The sequence below is a fragment of the Macrotis lagotis genome, chromosome 4 (assembly GCF_037893015.1).
Source record: "Macrotis lagotis isolate mMagLag1 chromosome 4, bilby.v1.9.chrom.fasta, whole genome shotgun sequence".
In the NCBI taxonomy this organism is placed as follows: domain Eukaryota; kingdom Metazoa; phylum Chordata; class Mammalia; order Peramelemorphia; family Peramelidae; genus Macrotis; species Macrotis lagotis.
Window position 1 is genome coordinate 190928564 of NC_133661.1, and position 13487 is coordinate 190942050.

Consider the following 13487-nt stretch of genomic DNA (forward strand, 5'->3'; position numbering starts at 1 on the left):
CTTATAAATGAAAAAGTTCATATGAGTTAGCAATATCTTCTTTCCATGCAGGAATACAAACAGTTCAATATCATTATGTTCCCCATAGTTAGTCCTTCTCTTCCACCCCCTCTATGGTTCACCAGAGCCTTCTACTTGAAAATCAAACTTTCTGTTCAGCTCTGGTTGTTTTAATAGGAAAATTTGAAAGTCCCAGAAAGACTGGGTAATTGCTGGGTAATTGATTCTCGGTTGTAAACAAAGATCTTTGGCCTTCTGGAATATCACAGTCCAGTCCAATTCTATTTTACCCTCTGCTTCTAGGATCTCAGGGCAATTTTACTGCATTATTTCTTGAAAAATGAAGTCTAGGCTCTTCTCCTGATCATGGCTTTCAGATAGCCCAATAATTTTAAAATTATTTCTTCTGGATCTGTTTTTGAGGTTGGTTGTTTTTCCAATGAGATATTTCACATTTTCTTCTGATATTTGGCTTTTTTTGGAAGAGTTTTATTTCTTCCTGATTTCTTGCAAAGTCAGCAGCTTCCTTTAGTTTCATTCTGCATTTGCAGGAGTTATTTTCTTCAGAGAGCTTTTTTTTTAAATTTCCTTTTCCAGCTGGCCAATTCTGCTTTTTAGGACTTTTTTTTTTTAAGTTTTTGCAAGGCAATGGGCTTGCCCAAGGCCACATGGCTAGGTAATTATTAAGTGTCTGAGGCCGGATTTGAGCTTAGGTACTCCTGACTCCAGGGCCAGTGCTCTATCCACTGTTCCACCTAGCCATCCCTTTTTAAGACATTCTTATCCTCATTTGACTTTTGTTTTGCTTTTTCCATCTGGCCTAAACTGGTTTTTAACATATTATTTTCTTCAGTATTTTTTGTATGTCTTTCACCAAGTTGTTGATTTGATTTTCATGATTTTTTTCATAGTTCTCATTTCTCTTCCCAATTTTCCCTCCATCTCCCTTAATTGCTTTTCAAAGTCTTTTTTGAGCTCATCCTTAGTCTGAGCCCGTTTTCTATTTCTCATGGAGGTTTTGGATATGGAAGCTTCAATTTTGTCATCATTTGTATATATGTTTTGATTTTTCCATGGGACTAAAGTAATTCTCTATGATCAGCTTCTTTTTTTTCTGTTGTTTACTTATTTTCTCAGCCCAAGACTTATTTGTTGCACTTCCAAGACTTTAGGTTTTTTCTTTGGGTGGAGTACACCCCACTGGGCCCTTTATTCCTCCAAGGTCTTATGCTCTCTTGCCTGTGCTATGATATGTAGATGGACCCTGTACTTCCTTCTGCCCTGGATCTATAAGGAGGATCCTGCTATCTTAGTATGGAAGCCCAAACTACAACCTGGATCTGAGCGTAGGCAAATGGCAGAGTCCTACCCTCAGGGAGAGCAAAGAAATTTCTGCATCTTCCCTGACCCCTTAGCATCTCTGTGGGTATAGGCTGCTTTCTCCAGATTCTTGCTGTAGATTCTTCAGAGGGTGCTCCTCACTCCACACTCATTCTGGTGTAGCAGAGTTCTCACACAGCCCCTTCAAGCTGTAGCCGTGCTCTCTGGGCTGTGCTGTGGCCACGACTTATTTCCCAATCCCCAGTCCTGGTGAAACACACCTTTCCTGCTGAACTTCTAAGTTATCTTGGACTCAGAAAACGTATCACTTAGTCATTCTGTGGGTTCTGCCCATCTAAATTTTGGCTAGAGCCATCAGTTGTTGGTTTTTGGAGTTTGGGGGGGGGGAGTTCCCAGGAAATGCTGCCTTCATGCCACCCCATTAACATCATCTTTGCCAGGTTTCCTGCCATATGTTCCATTATAGCATGGCTATTATATTGAATACATGAGCATTTTAAGAGGAGAAGAGAAAGCTATCTAACAAGCTGTTTTTCTCTTACTAAAGTAAAATCCTTGTTTGTGTGAAGGATATCATCCTTGACTCTATAATGAAAGTGAGGTGGTATGGTACTTCTTATTTAGATATAGTAAGAGATGATACATATTCTTGGAGACTTATTTTCATGATTGCCTCTTGGTGCCTCTTATGATCTGTACCTTTCCTTTAGTACCCCTTTACCTTTACTTTTATTTTCAATGCTTCCATTCCTAATATATTTACCAAATAATTTCTGAAGCTTCTTTCATTTTTAGCACTTTAAAAATCAATGAAAGAAGTGACATTTCTCAGGGACCTTGCTAAACTAGCTAGCAGGTCACAATCTCTTGATATTCTGTGTCATTGCTTCTTTTCCTAAATCTTTGGAGAATTATTGCTACCAGTATGAAGAAAATACTTTATTAGGTACAATTTATCTCTGCTAAATAGTCTCTGTAGTTGTGGTTTATTCTCTAAGAACTACTTTTCTCACCTAATAGATACTTTTTCCCCACCTTCACTAACATTTATTTGAAACACTGTATAATACAGCCACTTAGAAGATGTGGCATGAATTGGGCCCAACCCCATAATCTTGGGAGGGGATGAGAGTCCAGGAAGAAGCTAGAGAATCACAGGTGTAACATGTAGGGGGATAGCACAGTGTGAGGTAGTGGGAACTCAGATTTCCAACTTGGATCTGTCAGTCGCTCACCCAAATCTTCATGTTTCAGGACATGGTTCCCCAAGGTGTAACAATACATGGGAGTGGTGCTGGGATAATTGAACAGAGCATGCAAAGGATGTTATTCTCTTTGTTCTAAATAGCTATTTGGTTCTTGGCAATGGCTATAGGTATGGGTGGCATGGTCTGGGATAAGAGTGACCAGGGTTCACAGCCTCAGAGGCATGATTAGCAATATAAAATGACTGCCTGGCTGCATCTGCACCTTCTCTACCTCTTTCATACTTGCTCTGGGCATCAAAATCATTCACCTCTGCCTACTGGATGAACTCCAGGTGCTGATAGCAGAGGCTTATAGGACACACCTATTTGAGAAGGTCAGTGCTTAAGCCTAGGGATAGGATAGTGGTTTAGGGTGATGAGGTTATTGGAGACCTCCTCCTAGTTTGACCTCCAGACAGGAATGTCACATCTGGGACAGCAGGAGGCAGAGTTCCACGTAGGACTGAAACAGTTGCCAAGGGGATCTCCTCAGGGTGAACTTGAAAGGGTAGGCATGACCAGGCAGGGATCACCATATTGGACTAGAGCAGTGTCCCTTCAAGGTACACATGATGGCCCCTCAGGGCCTTGTAGACAGTGGCCAGGACCTCTCAGTGACATACTGGCATCATTTGAGATCATGATCTCCATTAGCAAAATCTTGAGCTCTATAATAAATATAGTGCCATATGACTGGCAGATGCTGGCAGAACCAGCAAGCATATTGGCATTCTCCATGATTACCAGGGGAGAGGAAATGATCACCAATTTTCAGCATGCATTGTTAAAGTCTTTTGGCTAAGTTGGCCACCTTCTTCTTGTACTGAGCATAGTCTTCAGGGAGCCTATCCAACCCTTGTGTTGTGGTTTCTCTATCAGTTCCAACCAAAACAGCCATGCCTTTATCAGCCTTGATAAAGGGCACTTCATCATCACCCTTCTGGTAGAAAGTCTCATGGAAGAAGATGACTATCCCCAAAGCATTTCCTGATACTTCCATAGGTGCTGAACAGGATCTTCTCAGCTGCTTTGCCATATTGCCCACTGACTCATCAGGTGCCAAGGTGCCCTTACCTGGAGCAACAATCTCTATTCCTCTTGGCTAGATGAAATAAAATGACTTCTCTCACAAAACTTAGTGCATCCTGTGTGGAGTCCAGGTGTCTAGGGCAGATTGGACTGGGACTCTATGTAAATTTAATATCTATTTCTTGATATGCACTTAAGATATTTATAAGCCTGAACTGAATGTGATTATTTTTTAGTTAAAATATTCTTTTTTTCTTCATTCTCAAAGTAAACCAGGACATTGGGGAAATGATGCCATGAATTTGAGTGAGGGAGTGCTGTGCCAAGTCACCAGCCTCATTTTCTTTTCTGTAGTCATCTGGGTTCAGTGGTCAGATATGAATCAGAATGACTGGATATGACCCTGCATGTGAGACAGGGTTAAATGACTTGCTCAAAGTCATACAGCTAGTAAGAGTCCAAGTGTTTGAGGCAGGATTTGAACTCCTGTCCCCCTGACTCCAAGACCAGTGCTCTGTCCACTGTGCCACTTAACTGCCTACTAGTTAAAACAATTTTCTGCTGTCATTTAAGAATTTTGTAAATTCCATTATTTTCTAAAAAGGAATCAATATATTAAACATAGAAAGTCTACTGAATTTTTAGTGACATCTGAATCACCCAGATTCTTTGTTGTACTAAATCATATTAGTTAATTTCTTACTTTGAGAGTAAAGATCGTGTTGACTTTATTTTTTGATGAAGAAATTATCCCTAAATATTTATGTACTTCTTTAGAAAGAAACTTATGTGGAAGACCAAGTAATCAAAGGATATGGACAGGAAGATTTACACATTATTAACAACCATATGAAAAGTTATCCCAGATCAGTAATAATGAATGAAATGCAAAACAGCTTTGAAGTTTCACCTTGTAATTTGCAAATTGACAGAGACGACAAAAATGGTAATAGTCAATATTGGAGGGATTCTGATAAGATTCATTGTTGATGGAGCTGTGAATAGGTATAATAATAAATTTGGAATTTAAAGAGTGACTAGAAGTTCATGTCTTTTGACTCAGATATTTTGTTATTAGAATACTCTAAGGAAGCCATTGGCAAGAATCCCCATATGCACTTAATAGTTGCACTTTTTGTGAAAGCAAAGAATTGGAAACAAAGTAAATGTCAATTGATTGGGAAATGGTTATGCAAATTGGGCTATGAATGTAAAAGAATATTACTGGGCTGTCAGAAATGATGAATGTGATGAATACAGAGAAATATGGAAAGATGTGTATATGAACTAGTGTAGAGTGAAGTAAGTAGAGTCAATTTACAAATTAACTAAAATATTGTAAAATAAAAAGATAAATTAAAAGGAATATTGCACAATTATAAAGATCTATCTTGGCTCCAGGTCTGAGAAAATAATCTAATTCATCTCTCCTTAGAAGTGAGAGGTTCACAGGTGTTGTACAATGCACATGGTTTTGGATTTTTTGCCTCTGTTTCTATACCCAGCCTTCTTTCTAGTCTCAGTTTAGATCTTTCTGACATTTAAAGCCCTTTATCATCTGGCTCCTAGCAGACTTCTAATTATTACACCTCATACATTCTAAATTGCCCTATTTAATGTACCCCCAAATTTGACATCCTATCTCTCACATCTGTGCCTTTCCATAGTCTGTCACCAATGTCTGGAATGCTCTCCTTTTTCACCTCTCTCATCAAATACCTAAATTTCTTTAAAGCACATTTCCTCTAGAAGGTCTTTCTTGATTTGTTGCCTCTCTCCCCCCAAATTACTTTTTATTTATTCTGTATATATTTACCTGGATACATATTGTTTTCCTCTAGTAAAACATGTTTCTTGATAGTAGGGGCACTTTCATTTTTCTTTGTATTTCCAGGACCTAGTTTCATACATAGGATATAGTAGATACTTAATGCTTGCTGAATTGAATTTTTCTTCATTTTAGAAACCTTTCCCAGACTCCTTAGATAGTGGACATTCTTTCCTAAATTACTTTATACATATTTTTATAGCTATTTTGATCATCCTGTAGACTATTAATTGAAGGCTAACCATTTCATTTCTGTTTTTCTATCCTTAGCATCTACCTTAGAGTTTTATACACAGTCAATACTTAATAAATTCTTGTTGAATTGTTGAGAACCTGTAAACCTCAGTATCATAGCTTTAGAGCTTGAAGGATCCTCAGAGTCCATCTAGTCTAATCCCTTCATTTTATAAATGAGGGATTGAAGTCCACAGAGGTTCAGAGATTCTGGTAAATGGCAGAGTTGTTGATCTAGTCAGAATCCTCAGACTCCAAATTCAGCGCATTTTTTGTTATATCACGTGGCCTCCCCAGTGAAACTGCAAAATGACCAAGGGTATGAGAAGACTCCTATATGAGATATACTAAATTTAAAGATAAAAATTGAGAAAAGGATTACCAATAGACTATGCAGTCTGGACAGATGTGAAATAAGATGAATATGAATTAAAGGATAATCTTTCAATCCTAATTGGATTGAATTAGATAAATTTAGGATAAATACAAGAAATTTATATCCCTTACCACAATGAAAGACATTTTCATATACCTTGTTGTCATTTTTTAGAGACAAAATAATGAAGTAAATAGAATATATAACTTTTCATTTTCATTTTCATTCATCCTTTTAACCATTTTTAGAATACTTAACATTTAAAAGGTACAGTGCTAGATACTTTGGGGAATAAGAAAGGTGAATATGACAGAATCTCTGCCTTTCAGGAATTTCTAGTCTGTTGGTAATAGTAATTCAGGATACCAGAATAGTTTTTATGTCCTCAAATACTTGAGCAATTCAGAAGAAACATTTTATAGCATTGAATTGAAGTGATTAAAATGTTATCTTAAGTTTCACATACAAGATAATCAGCACCTTGAATTTCTTTTTCTTTATTCATTAATCATCATAGATGAATTATAGTGCCTTGAGTGATTTTAGAGATAAATGAGTAAAATCTCTCTCTCTTTTTTTTTTTTTAGATTAGTAAATTGAGTGCTTAGAAATGATGACTTACTTATGTGGTCACTTGATTGGTTAGTTGCAGGACTGGGCCTACAGGTTAGCTCACTTTTCCATAACAAGTACTTTCCCTTTGAGATTATGTCCATTTTACTTTATACATAGTATGTACATAGTTGTTTACATGTTGGCCTCCCCCATGATAATGTTACATTATCTCCTAAAAGGTAAGGAATATTTTTACCTTTATTTGCATTTCCAGTACTTAGCACAATGCCTTGCATACAGGAACTGTTTTAATAAATTATTATTGACTATCAACTAAATCATTGTTTAGTACTACTGGATGTTTAGTGTTAAGGGAAATAAAACATGACAGGTGATGAGTTGTTTTTTTTTAATACAAAGGTCATAGCAGAAATTTCTCCTATATTATTCCAATAAAGAAAACATGTAATTATCATTGAAAAATAGTGGCATCTTAAGCTTAATTTACTTTCTGTTTTGTGCTGTTCTAGTGATCAATTTTAACAGTTCTTTTTAATTTGTTTTTATCCATAGAAAGAATTTATAAGTTTGAATGTTAGAAGATGAGGATAGTTCTTAGGTTGTAAATGAGACATTTTTATAACGTTTCTAATGGAATTGGCAAAAAAGTTACATATACACATACATATTGTCATCATCATCTCTTTGATCTAAGTATCCTAGTTGCCATAACAACTTGATTATAGCAGAATATTTGCTGTTGTAGTTAAAGTTGTCTTGGTGGTTCCATTATAAGCTGTAATTTTCAGGGGTTTAAAATTCTTCTACATACTCACACAAGTGACATAAAAATCATATCTTTCCAATAATTTTTTTCCCTTCTGATTTTTTATTTCTTTTAAAAAAGATGTGGATGTCTATTCTAAAACTGTTCCCTCTGATTTTCCCCTTTTATTCCTTTTATTTTCTTTTTTTGAAAGAATTCATCTCCAGCAGATGACCAAACCTTTTGACCAAATCCCTACTCTTCATCATTTTCTGTGTTTCCTTAGCACTTTGTTTATATTTCTAATATGGCAGTTATCAGTTCCTTTGTAGAACAGTTATTTGCATATCTTTATCTCCTGTATTGTATTGGAAGCTCCTTGAAAGCAGAGACTGTTAAATTTATTTGTGTAACCCCCAAACATAGCAAAATACATGGTAGATACTAAATAAATTCCTTTTGAATTGGATTATGTAGAATGCTTTTATTCTTAGACTATAAGCTGTGGGAGTGTAGCAAGACTTTAATGTGAATTAACTCATGTGGTGTTGGTAAAATGCCACATGCATGAACACATGGTTTTTTTTGAGGAAGATGTTCAGAAGAAGAGGTTTTTCCAAATGATGTTGGATGTTTGTCAACTAGACTTTTATAACTTTACCTAAATAATCATTTAAATATACAGTTGGAAAATAGGTATGAATAAATGACTAAACCTCTGGAAAGTTGGTGTGGATCTCTGCCTCTCTGTTCTGGGCTAGAAAATGGTCACTCTGTTAGTCAGCAAGTATTTATTCAGTGCTTTTTATGTGCAAGTTGCGATGCCAAGTCCCAAGGGTACCGAAAAAGGAGAAACAAAAAATAAAAAAGTCCAAACCAGTCCCTATCTTTAAGGAAGATTCATTCTAATGTATGATAACATTGTAATGAATGATGATATTTTAATAACTAGGTTCCTACAAGATATATTCTGAGTATATGGAAGATAAACTGAAAAGGGGAAATGAGTAGCCATGGTGACCAAGAACAGCCTTTTGTAGAATGTGAGCTTCTAGTTTATTGAAAGAAGCCATGGAAACTAAGAGGCAGAGCTGAGAGGATGGGACATTCCTAGCTATGCAAAGATGTAGAACTAAAGAAATAATAGTGTTATGTCCAAGGATCTGCAAGAAGGCCAGTGTGCCTAGATTGTAGTGCATAGAGAGAAATTTGGTATAGAAAGCCTGGGAAAATATGAAGGGACCAGATGATGAAGAACTTTAAATGGCAAGCAGAGGGCTTTATATTTGATCCTAGATGTAACAGGGAGCTTTTGGTGCTCACTGAATTACAGTCTTGGTGATAGATTGGAGTGTGAGAAAGAAGTGAGACCATTTAGAAAATCATGTGATAGTCCAGGTTAGAGCTGTGGCTATGTGAGTGGAGAGAAAGATCTAGACTTATTTTGCCTATATATACATATGTGTATATATATATATATATATATATATATATCTGTATATGTATATATATGTGTGTGTATGTATATTTCTGTCAGTCATATACAGATATATATATATATATATACATCTGTCAGTCATACATCTATATCTATATGTTGGTCAGTTTATCTACCTAGCGATCTAGGTTGCTAAAAAGTCTTTATTGTTGCAAGAAGATCTAAAAACTAATTAGAACATGAGGTAAAAGTTGCTATATGTACTTTAACATTGCTAACCTTAGTTAAAGGATAAGGGGTTGAGTTTGAAAATTTAGGCAGGGATAAGGGTCAATTAGCTCATTAAAAAAAGTACTCCAGCCATCAGGACACATTATAAGATAGTTTAGGATAAGATTTTTATACTCTTAAATAACTACATCAGTTTTATATTCTAAATTTTATTTTATTTTACTTACCCTACTTATTTGCTATTAAAAATCTTTTTTGTTATTTAAAGGTCAACCTTTGTCTTAGGAAAAATAAAATTTCTCCCCTTCTCCCCTCCCCCTTGATGCTTAGATCCAGAGATCCAGGGAATACTAAATAATATCCTAGTCTATGAAAAGGGACAAACTTGGGGCAGCTAGGTGGTGCAGTGGATAGAGCATGGCCCTGGAGTCAGGAGGACCTGAGTTCAAATTTGACCTCAGACACTTAATAATTGCCTAGCCTTGGGAAAGTCCCTTAACCCCATTGCCTTAAATAAAATGAAAAGAAAAAGGTACAACCTCCAAAGAATGATATGGGATTAGTGTGGATTTTTTTTATTCACTGTTTGAGCATATTACTTAGCTCTCTGGACCTCAGTTTTATCATCAGTGAATATAGAGCATTAGTTTAGATGATTTTTAGGGTCTCTTCTAACTCTAAAAGTTTTTTTTTATTTTTAAGCATCATATTTCCTATGTAGATTGTCATCTTTTTTAGTTCTTTAATTAAAATATCTCTTAGGGACCTGTGACCTAAAATTAATAGGATGTAAAGTGCTGAGCACTGAAGTTTTATTCTTAATCTAGCAATGAAACTAGTTGGCAGCATTTCAGTCTTTGCTCTTGGGCTCCTAGGATATTAGCTTAATAGGATCTTTCACAAGGGACTTTTGAGTACACCTTCCTTCCTCCCAGATTGTTTGTCCTCCTCCAGTTTTTGTTGTTGTTGTTGTTTTAAGTTTTTTTGCAAGGTAAATGGGGTTAAGTGGCTTGCCCCATGACACACAGCTAGGTAATTAAGTGTCTGAGACCAGATTTGAACCCAGGTACTCCTGACTCCAGGGCCAGTGCTTTATCCACTATGCCACCTAGCTGCCCCTCCTCCTCCAGTTTTTCAGATACTGCTTTCTTCTGATTCTCCTATCAGTCTCAATAAACATCATTCCTTCATTTAACATCTGTTTCACTAGATCCTTCTAAAGAGACTCCCCATATTATTATTATTGTGTCCGATCATGGTTTCTAAAGAGATCATTAAAGGTCTCCAGAATGTGCTCACATTTGTCTGTGTGACACAGTGTTTGCCAATTTTGTCTCAGTGACTCCAGTGAAACTTCCATGCCTATCTTGCTGTAGGTACAAGAAAATCTCCAGTCAAGAGCTTTTAATGCCATTTTTAAGGAGAAGGGGAAAGCTCCTGAATAGGAGCAGGGATAAGGGTCAGGACACATTATAAGATAGTTTAGTAACCTTCTGTTACCCACAAACTACAGTAGCAGAGACCTGAGGGACCCAGCAAACAATTACAAGACACAAAAAGGATAAGAAATTGTTCTGTATGAATGATGAGACCCTACTCTGTGTATCCTGTTCTCAATTCCAAGAACATGAGAATCACACAGACCTACCCATGAAAGAGGCTTCTAAGATCAATAGGAAAAAGGTCCAAGAAAATATGAAACTTATAAATTTATTAATTTGTTTTAAATTATATGAATATTTTATGTTTTCAAATTACATACAATGGTATGTAAATGTAAATTTAAGAGATGTTCAGAAGCTAACGAGGAAAAGAAGATACCTCAGACATGGGCTGTTGTGAGCACAGAACAAGCAGAAATGTCAAGAGGAATATTTGAGGAAAAGTTTCAAGAAATAAGTGAATTCCTGAGTGATAAAATAGAAGAGATCCATAGTCTTGTGAAACTTGATGAGGAGAATGAAATGTTTAAGCAGCTAAAAGAGCAGGAGGCCCAACAAAAAATCCAGAACAGAATAAGTGAATGATTAACTTCCAGCTATCCCAACACAGGAAAAGGGAATGGTCAGAGCATTGGAAGAAAAATCTGACGCCAGAAAAGAAGTACCTTCTATAGGATGCAGAAGACACACTAAATGAGAGTGAGTCACTGTTGCTTCAAAGGCCAGAACCTTTCACACCAAAATTGAGGAATTCTTATTGTGTGATTTAAGAGAATTTCTGAGGAAATTTCAAGAATCTTGACTGTTGCAATTTCACTACCCATATGAATTGCCTGATGAGGACAGAAAGAGGTCTTTCATGTTTGCAGATATAGCTAAGTCAGTTCTATGCTGTTTATTACCTCTGGAAGTCTCCACTGTTACACAACTGAACTTGGATGGTCTTTCTGAAGAGGAACAAGACCATCTCATCTTCACCTGTTACTGTTTGCCAATTAAAAGGGAGAATAGTGACTTCTCTCCTTAACTTTCAATAGAATGGAATTAGCTCAGAGGCCTAGGTAAACCAAGTTGCAGGATGATTCCGGAACTGTATCCCACTTTTTTTTTTAATCTTATCTGTGCAAAAGGGGGTTTAGGTGGGGAGAATTGGAAGCTGAGTGCTACTCTACCAGGGCAAGTATGGTTTTGTTTAAATAAATATTGGAATCTTGCACTGTCTACTCCTTAAGTCAGTTATGTCTGACAAATGTAATCTACTACAGAAAATAAAATAATCTAATAAAAAAGAATTTTTCACATTGAATATGTAGTCTTCTGAGTAAGATAACATGCTAATTTTCATATATAAAGAAAAATGTTGTAATTTCACAGTTTGTGGGTAGTGAAAATTGATTTTTACTAAGTGAATGATCAGATTTTTACTAGGGGAACATTAGGTATTTCTTTTTGAGATACAATCCTTGTACTAGCTGATGATATTGCAATGACATTTCTAGAGAAAATAAAATGGTTTTCCTCTCTCTTGGTGGGTCTTTGAATTTAATTTGATTGCAAATGTTGTTACTTTCTTGGTTAAACTTAATAGTTCTTGGATTTGGAGACTGTCTTATTTCATTACAGTATTAGTTTTCAAGACCTTGCTTTCTATAGATTTAATTTCTTTCCCATTAAGAGTTAACTTTCTTAGCTTCATATTAAAAACAACACTTTTCATTTTCTGAAATGCCTTTTCAAGATACCAGACTATTTGGATTTATTCCTAAGGAAACTCAAGGGGAAAGACCCTTGTCTTAAAGTAAACATAGCTACTCTCTACTGAGGTATGCCCTTTAGATCTTCAGTCTCAGCCAGTTAAAAAAGGTATACAATTCCTATAAATTAGACTTAGGAAGGAATAAAATAACAATGTACTTTTAAAGTGATGTTATCTGATTTGCTTTTTTCAGTGGGTGCAATTTTCATTTGAGGTGTAAAAAGGGATGAAATTTTATAAGTAGATGACTGATTATAGTGATCTCTAGTGATCAGAATCCTGCTTAGACTGTAACATAATTCTCCAATATGTGCTTAAATTGTTTGTTGTTCTTAATGAGTTTGCTCAATATTAACTAAAGGACTTGCATTCATCCAGATTTATCATACTTTTATCGATATATTGCTGCTTGATATATCTCAGTCACATACCAACTATGGCAAAATATCACAAACTCAGCTAAGAGGCTTGATAGGCCCTGTGCTCAAATCCTGCCTCTAACACAAATTTATTTTATATCCCTGGACAACTCTCATTGCCCTAGATCAGAAGTGTCTACCTTTTTTTTGTATATACTTTTATCTGTAAAAACTGTTGTGTATGTATCTGTATGGGTATTTATTTATACATTACGTACATGTGCTACTGTATTAATAATTATATGCATTATAAAAAAAATTACAAAAAATGATATGTAGATGAAATATGATAGTTGATCCTAGAGAGTTATTAGAGAGCCCCTGGAGTTTATTGAGTAGAAAAATGACATGACCAGACCTATGCTTTCATAAAAATCCCTTTGGCAGCTGTGTGAAAGATGGATTGGAGTAAAGAGATACTTAAAGCAGGGAGACTAATTAGGAGCTTTTTGCAGTAATGTAGATGAGAGATGATGAGAGCCTAATTTAGAGTGGTCATTGGATGAGTATGGACAGCTGTAAGGGATGCTGTGGAAGTAGAAGGGATTAGATTTGGCCACTGATTGGCCATGTGAACTGAGCAAAAATGATGACATACTGGGTAACCAGAAGGATGTTATATTATTCCATACAGTAGAAATAATTTTGAAAGGGGGGGGTTGTTTGTGGGAATAATAGTTGGGCTTTGGGATATATTACCACGAAGTAAGATAAGTAGTGTTCATAAGGATCAAAACTTCATAGATTTAAAACTGGAAGAGAACTAAAAAGTTACCTTGCTCATTCACCATGTTTTTTAAATGAAGAGACTGAAGTGAAGATGAT

General features: G+C 35.9%; 1 protein-coding gene and 2 pseudogenes across 1 annotated transcript in view; 2 read left to right on the forward strand and 1 right to left on the reverse strand.

The window, feature by feature from the left end:
- Window positions 1-13487, forward strand: part of AVEN (apoptosis and caspase activation inhibitor) — a 235629-nt gene that overhangs the window by 91116 nt on the left and 131026 nt on the right. The window lies entirely within an intron of this gene.
- Window positions 1-13487, forward strand: part of LOC141521981 (uncharacterized) — a 43542-nt pseudogene continuing 30055 nt past the window's right edge.
- Window positions 2899-6201, reverse strand: LOC141520482 (fructose-bisphosphate aldolase C pseudogene; annotated as a pseudogene).